Here is an 8,761-nt window from a genome sequence, read left to right as displayed (position 1 = left end):
TCCAGAAGCTCTTGTAAAAAGGAGAGAACCTCCGGCACCCCACAGCGTGAGGGTGAAGTGCCACTCGCTGTACACCAGCTAGTGAACACAGACCATTTTGAGGAATAGAGCCGCCTCGTAGATGGAGCTCTAGCCTGCGTGATCGTGTTTAACACTCCCGCTGGGAGGTTAACGGGTACCCGCTGATGGCCCACACATGTAGGGACCAAAGCTCCGGGCGAGGATGCCAGATCGAGCCGTTCGCCTGCGAGAGGAGATCCCTCCTCACCGGTATCGGCCACGGGGCGGTACTCGTCAGCTGCATCAGGACTGGAAACCAGACTTGGTTTGTCCAAAATGGGGCGACGAGTAGCACTGGGCATCCGCTCTCCCTGATTCGCTCTAACACCTGGGGTAGGAGCGTGACAGGGGGAAACGCATAGAGCGGGCAGCGGGGCCAGACGTGAGCCAGCGCATCCCTGCTCTTGGAGAAGAATTCCTGACAATGAGCGTTCTCTTGAGACGCAAATAGGTCTATTTCCGCTCTGCCAAATGTCCTCCATAGCATTTTGACTGTCTGTGGATGTAAAGACCATTCTCCTGTCGCCAGATTGCTACTGGACAGTCTGTCTGGTCCCACATTCAGATGGCCGGGCACATGCGCTGCCCTGAGCGAGCGCAGATTGTGCTGAGCCCAGACCAGGAGGCGTTCCGTCAGCCTGTGAAGGATTCTGGATCTGATACCTCCTTGGTGATTTATATAAGCCACCACTGACATGTTGTCCGAACGGACCATGACGTGGTGTCTTTATCTGGGGACAAAAGCGCCTGTCCAAGGTTTCAGAGCTGCGACGCATTTCTGATCGACCTTGAGGTGCGCGAGACCGGAGGTCCAAGCTCTGCGCGGCGCGCGCTTTCAACCAATACTGCAGCGGGCGCATGCGAAGCAGACCCAGCTGAAGCACTGAGGATGCTGAAGCCATGAGACCCAGCATCCTTTGAAACTTTTTGAGCGGGACTAAAGCGCCGTGGCGAAAAATCTCTGTCAGGCGCTTGAATAATTAGACAGCGAGTCCAGATCTGTGCCCAGAAAAGATATTTTCTGACTGGGAGACAGTGAACTCTTTGCCCAATTGACTGTGAGACCTAAATTCTCGAGGTGATCGAGTAATATGGCCCTGTGTTCTATGAGCTCCGACTGTGATCGAGCTAGAACCAGCCAATCGTCCAAATAATTCAGCACTCGTATGCCTCGGAGCCTGAGGGGTGCGAGCGCTGCATCCATGCACATCATGAATACGCGAGGTGCCAGGGATAGGCCGAATGGCAGGACTGTGTACTGATATGCCTGGCCCTCGAAGGCGAATCTCAAAAATCGCCTGTGACGTGACGCTATTTGTATTTGAAAATAAGCGTCTTTCAGATCTATCGACATGAACCAGTCCCCTTGGCAAATTTGCGAGAGGATTTTCTTGGTCGTGAGCATTCTGAACCGTCGTTTCAGAAGTGCTTTGTTTAGTCGTCTTAGATCTAAAATGGGTCTGAGACCCGCGTCTCTTTTTTTTTTTTTTTTGGGTACCAGAAAATATCTGCTGTACATGCCCCCTTCGCTCTGAGCTTGTGATAGGGGTTCTATAGCCCCTTTGCTCAGTAACTTCGCTATTTCGGCCCGAAGTAGGTGTGCTACTTCCTTTTTCACCGTAGTATCGATTCGCGCCGCTTTGCGTTGCGGGCGTTGACCGAACTGTAGCGAATAGCCTCTTTCTATAATGTCTAGCACCCACTTCGAAACCCCGGGTAGCCTTGCCCATGCGTTTGCACGAATGGCTAGGGGTTGAATGCGAAGCGCGCTCTGGTCGCTCAGCGACAGAGGGGCTTCAGTGTGCTGCAACATAAGCGTCGCGCTTATGACATTTGAGGCAGGGGGCGCGCTGATAACAGCGGGCAGATTGCCCGCGCTCGACTCCTCTGCGGTGGTCAACCGAGAGGGGGAGGGCTGGGCGAGTCCCGTAAGACCTGTCACGTCTATGTGTGAATGTGGGCGTGGGATAGCGGGCACATTTACAACACTGAGAGCATTGTCTGCCTGAGCAGAGCGAATGCATGTTGGTTTCGTTTTACAGAAACCTTGAGACATGCAGAACGTAGTGTTTGTGGGCACTGGGCAGTGGGCACATTTACCACATTTAATGCGCAATCGATCTGGGTCGATTTCATGTGCGCGAGCCCTGTGCGACGGGCTGTGTTTCTGTGTAGGAATGAGCACTGGGCAGTGGGCATTTTGTTTATACTCATAACACCATCGGCCGTGGCCGGAACACCAGAAAATACACTCTATGGGATTTATCTGGGTAGCCGTAAAGCGGCGTTTGTGTGCAGGCAAGCGGGCTGTGTCGCCGACTTGTTTACTGCAGAATACACTGGAACAGTCGCATTTACTGGAACTGAACGAGCGAGAAGTTGCCATAGAAACAGAGAGCATCAACATGCTGGCGTTTGTTTGCAGGTGTGCGTGTATTACAATAGACTCGTCCACTGCAATATTGACATTTACAGAGAAATGTGTGAGAATGGAGGTAGTGACGCACGGAAACCATAGAAACGGTGCTTGGGTGCAGGCGAGCGGGTTGTACAACGCGCTCGTTGGCTGCAAAAATACACATCTGCAGTCGCCTTTTCAGGGAACTGACAGAGCGAGCATTGACGGCCAAAAATGTTTTTTGTTTTTTTTGCCGGTAGACCCGGGATCGAACATGGGTCTCTCGCGTGAAAACCTGAGAATCTGCCACTGGGCCACAGGGGAAGACACAAAGGCATTTATATAGCGCGAGTATTATAAGAGAAACCTGTGTTTCTGTGTAGGAATGAGCACTGGGCATTTTGTCTACACTCATAACACCATCGGCCGTGGCCGGAACACCAGAAAATACACACTATGGGATTTATCTGGGTAGCCGTCAAGCGGCGTTTGTGTGCAGGCAAGCGGGCTGTGTCGCCGACTTGTTTACTGCAGAATACACTGGAACAGTCGCATTTACTGGAACTGAACGAGCGAGAAGTTGCCATAGAAACAGAGAGCGTCAACATGCTGGCGTTTGTTTGCAGGCGCGTGCATTACAACAGGCTCGCTCACTGCAGTATGACATTTCCAGTCGCCCGAACTTCAGAGGGGAATGAGAAATTGAATTCGGCCCGGCCGCAGCGGGACATTAACACTCTTTTCTCCTTTCGCCAGTGACGCACGGGAACCATAGAAACGGTGTTTGGGTGCAGGCGAGCGGGTTGTACAACGCGCTCGTTGGCTGCAAAATGCACATCTGCAGTCGCCTTTCAGGGAACTGACAGAGCGAAGCATTGGAGGCATAATTAATCTGCCATTAGACCGAGATTCGAACACCGATCTCTCGTGTGAAAAACCAAAGATTCCGCCACTGAGCCACAGGGGGGAATACAAAGGCTTTCAGATGCACGAGCATATAAGAGCGTCAACATGTTTTCTTCGGCGTTTGCTTGCCGGCGCTGCAATATTTATATTTCCAGTCGCCTGATCAGGGAACTGAGAAATGTGTGAGAAAATTCAGGTCAGTCCAGCCTCGGCGGGACTAAAAACGCTATTTTCTCCTTTCGCTGGTGATTGACGCGTGAATGGGGCACAGAGGCAGGGTAGCTTTCTTGTACGTAAAGAAAAACTAACCCCGACCGTCCGCTTCCAGCCTCCCCTGTGAACGGCGCATTTTGCGCGGCTCGAACAGAGGGAGAGAGAAGGTATCATCCTCCAAGCAGGCAAGGCAAGCGGGCGCACCGGCGAGCTTTGCGGGTTGGAGGGGAAAGGGGCGTCTTGAAAAAGACGCCCGGCTCTTTTAGTGCAATGAGAGTGTGTGTCGCGGCGGCGAACACACACACATACACAAAACACAGTAGCAGAGAAAAGGATATGTGCGCCGGAAAGCGTCAGCAGAAACGGCGACTGAAGGCGGCGAGATGTCGACCAGCAGCTTCAGATGCACTAATCCCGCTGGGTGCTTGACTCAGACGGCGCGGCTTCCTCTCAGGATCCAGCGATGCGAAGGCCCGCTGAAGAGATGAAAAACTGACCAAACCAGCCTCTCTGGGCCGTATTTATAGCCCTGGCCCCACCCGATTTCGGCGGGACATGACGTAATGGGCGCGAAGCGCCCTCATTGGTTCTGACGTCATGAGGAGCCTCTATCGATAGGCTGGTGCAGTTGCCGCAGAGCAGCCAATGGGCGCGCGAGCTGTCTCGTCCATGTCTGCATGCTGCTGCAATGCGTTTTACATTATTGCAAAATTAAGGATAATTTTTGGCTTCAATATCTTGAGGAAAAGAGGTTTTCCCCAGCGTAAGATATCTTACGCAAGTACGAGAGACCTCTCGTAAGAGAACCAAGCCCTTCTGTCCGAAAATCAGGAAGAGATGGAAAGGCTGCTGAATCAAGACCTTCGTTTTATCCATTGTCTCTTCTTCCTATGTCTTATATAAAATAAATAAGAGATCTCTTGGCAAAATCACTGTTGTCTGTTTCCATGAAATCAAACAACAGGGGAAAGCAAGATTTTTAAATCTACACGCACTTTACAAGTTTAATGGAAAAGAAAATGAAAAAAAAAAAAACTGTCAAAAGGTATGCATACCGTCACGCTGGGACTTAAATGAGGACGATGAGGCAACGGGTACAAAGTAGGGATGGCTGACGCGAAACAGTCGTTCCGAAGCTTTGCGAGATCCCGAAGCGCAGATGTTTCGAAACACTGATCCGAAGCGTGATTCAAAACACCCATGTCACGTGACTATGGCCAAACGAAGCCTCGAAGTGTTTCACTAAGTGTTTCATCAGGTGTGGTCCGCCGAATCAGCGTTTGATTGACACGGTCGGGAACAGACCACACAATCGCACATCTGTATAAAAGTTAAATCAACGCATATTGACCTCGTGGGTTTTTGTGAGAGGAGTTTGATTTTGAGATAGTGCGATTTGATTAGTTATAGGCTATTTAGGCTTACATTTAAATTTACACAACACATTGACTGATAGGCTAGAGACAGAGTATACAGTGACACATTAATAGATACATAGATATAAATATATATAGCAAGCTAGATTAATAGATAGATACATATATAGATAGATTATAGATACATATATAAATACATAGATAGATTATAGATAGATAGATACTATAAGAAATGATGGTCTGTTCCCAACAACTTCCACTCCAATATATATATATATCAAAATGTTCCTTCACTTAAAAGAGCTTAATTATCATATAGAGACAATTACATCCAATCTCAGTAATATGTAAATAGTATCACAGAGGGCAACCAATAACCATCTTGATTACAGGGACTTCAAATAGCTTGTCACCTTAACATTTAACCCGTTCTATTTTAACAGAAGATCAAAGATGTGACCACTACAGATAGATCTTATCACCTTAACCTTTTGCTGTTCTGATTTCACAGAACATCAAAGATGTGGGCACAGAGGAAAGATCCTCAATTTACATTTAAGACAGAGTTTCAGCCTCATGTTGAGAGGGAAGACGAATCTGTTATTCTTAAATTACACTTAAAAACAGAGCTTCATTTACATGTAGAGGGGGAAGACAAACGAAATAGAGGATAAATGTTTGAGCTGAGAGGATGAGATTCATTCTGTGGGACTCCGCTGAATCCAAGGTGCTTTGTGTACCTTGCCACTGCTATGCTGTAATAAACTTCATTTTTGAGATCTTCGACGTCCACTTCATTTTTTCTTACAATACATATATACAGAGGTGGGTAGAGTACCCAAAAACTGTACTCAAGTAAAAGTACAAGTACTTATAGAAATATTTACTCAAAGTAAAAGTAAAAGTAATAATCTTAATAGTTACTTGAGTAAGAGTAAAAAAGTATCCAATGAAAAAACTACTCAAGTAGCGAGTAACTAGTTACTTCGGATCATATAGGCCTCTATTTTATATATATATATATATATATATATATATATATATATATATATATATATATATATATATATATATATATATTCATTTATATTTATACAATATATATATATATATATATATATATATATATATGAAGACTTCAGATGCAAAAGCCTCTTGAGTGCCATCTGAAACTTTCTTCTAAAACAAGCATTTTTATCAAGCTTGTATATTTAAGTTCAGTAATTTCACTTTTAATGACAATTAATAGGTACTTTTCATTGCCATTTAAGTGAAATAACTGAACATAAACATACAAACTTGATAAAAATGCTCTTTTAGAAGAAAATTTCAGATGGTACTTAGAGGCTTTTGCATCTGAAGTCGTCATATATATATATAAAATTATATTATTTCGATTTATTTATTTTTTTAAATGACTATTATTTTCATAAGTAGATTGGCTCTCTTTGCAACAAAAAACATTATTTCTGCCATCTGTAGCCCGAAAATCATTGCCTGTCCTTTGGTTTGTATAATAGTAACTTATACAACTACATTTGGATTATTAGACAATGTCGAAATGAAGTGAATCTGCAGAGTGTTACATTCAAAGGCATGTAATTGACACAGAGAAGAAAGAGTTAAAACTCTTCACATGTGCTCGCGCTCATGACTGCTACTGAACATCTGAACACAAAAAAAACAAACACAAGTACATCGACGGATCTTTTTCTGTCTGTTCTCCAAAATATAATCAAATGTATATTTCTGCAAGCATCTTAAACTGGTTAACTGTGTGTACGGCAGGCAAAGCCATTCGTTTTCAAGTCGAGTTCGTAAGCCGCTGCGCAACAATACACACAAACTACCGCAGGATGGCGGGTGTTCATAAACTGTGAACAATGGTAGCTTATTTAATGTAGAAATGAATGTATTATGTCCAAAAAACGGGTAATGTCATCCTTTCTAGTAGTGCTATCATGGCATAATAATCTGTTTGGTTGTAAAATGTATTACCTGAGTTAAATGAAATCGAATGTATCGTCCTGTGGAATCATTCATTCACAGACAGCTTACGAAGATGTTCAACTAATAAAGATCTTCATCGCTGGCAAATATATGATGCATTTGAAGATTTGCTCTCACTTGACTGTACTGTAGGTCCACGGCCACTTCATCCAACGCTCTTGATGTCCTTAAATCTTCCTGTTACGACTCCGAGTCGAGTGTGAATTGAAATCGCTTCAGACGATTCAGTGCGTGCAGGAACTGAACAGAATCAGGAACTGAATCATTCAAACTGATTCGCGAACCGATTTAGACAGATCTGCCAACTTGTTTGATGAAGTCTTTGAACAGAATCGACTCAAAAGAGTGATTCATTTGTGAATTGAGCATCGCTCAAGCCCAGAAAAAAAGATACAGCGCGCTTGGAATAAACTACGCATTTAACAACACATATTGCATTAAAATAAAGTAACGAGAAGGACGTCGCCCAACGTAACGAAGTAAAAGTACAGTTTTTTCATTAGAAATGTACTCGAGTAAAAGTAATAAGTACCCACATTCAAATCTACTCTTAAAAGTACAATTTTTCCAAAAAAATACTCAAGTAAATGTAACGAAGTAAATGTACTTCGTTACTACCCACCTCTGCATATATAGATACATAGATACATAGATAGATTATATCTAGATACATAGATAGATTATAGATATATATCTAGATACATAGATAGATTCATATAGATAGATACATAGATAGATAGATAAAATGGAGGCTCCCCAGAAGAGATGCCGTACATCTGTGGTGTGGGAGCATTTCCGTTTAGAAACCCCAAATAAAGTGAGATGTGTGTATTGTGATTGGCAGCTAGCCTACTGCAACAATACATCATCCATGATGCGCCATTTGAGGAGAATTTGAAATGTGCGTATTTGCCCAGAACTCATGATCCACTAACTTACTGGAAAGAGAGAGCATGCAGTAATCTTTCCTCATTTGTATGTCCTAGCTAAAAAATATCTTTGCATGCCAGCAACAAGTGTCCCTTGTAAGAGGATTTTTTCAAAGGCTGGAGAAATTATCTGTAAAAAAAGAAGTAGGCTAAGTCCTTCCACAGCAGAGAAATTAATATTTTTTTAATAAAAATCTCTAAAAAAGTGAGACATTGTGGCTTGATTTCTTTTATTAATATTCATTTTGCAGGACCAAAATAACATTATGCACAGTGAGGAGCCTATAGGTTACAAGCTTCACATATTAGAAAAATACAATAATAAAAAAACAACAAATTTTTTTAATGTCTCGTCAAGGTTGTTTCAGATCAACACCTGCAAGTGACCACAAGGTGTCACCGTTGAGACGGGTGTCGGATTGATTCGAAGCCTCGAAACAATATGAACCATTTGGTTCAACTGTTTCATTGCTTCACGAAGCCTCGATCTGCCCACCACTAGTACAAAGTAACAAAGATGTATTCACACAACGGTAGTATAATCCAAGAACGAAACAGCATGTGAAGCACATATAGCTAGTGATGGCAAAATCGAGGCCTCGTGAACCAATGAAACAGTTGAACCAAATGTGCCATATTGTTTCGAGGCTTCGAATCAATCCGACACCCGTCTCAACGGTGACACCTAGTGGTCACTTGCAGGTGTTGCTCTGAAACAACCTTGACGAGCCATTAAAAAAATGTGTTGTTTTTTTATTATTATAATGTTCTAATATGTGAAGCTTGTAACCTATAGGCTCCTCACTGTGCATAATGTTATTTTGGTCATGAAAAATGAATATTAATAAAAGAAATCAAGCCACAATGTC

At 43.8% G+C, this 8,761-nt stretch overlaps 1 long non-coding RNA gene across 1 annotated transcript; it reads right to left on the bottom strand.

Moving 5' to 3' along the window:
- Positions 1–4,683: 4,683 nt before the first annotated feature.
- Positions 4,684–7,943, bottom strand: LOC309513048. Its single transcript, XR_014211251.1, has 3 exons — positions 7,579–7,943; positions 5,058–5,176; positions 4,684–4,988 (listed from the first exon to the last, which is right to left on the bottom strand). It is a non-coding gene; the product is annotated as an uncharacterized lncRNA (long non-coding RNA).
- Positions 7,944–8,761: the final 818 nt, after the last annotated feature.

This window comes from Leuciscus leuciscus, assembly GCF_965113295.1.
Source record: "Leuciscus leuciscus genome assembly, chromosome: 1".
In the NCBI taxonomy this organism is placed as follows: domain Eukaryota; kingdom Metazoa; phylum Chordata; class Actinopteri; order Cypriniformes; family Leuciscidae; genus Leuciscus; species Leuciscus leuciscus.
The sequence above is the reverse complement of the archived record's forward strand: the minus strand, read 5'-3'. Positions and strand labels throughout refer to the sequence as shown.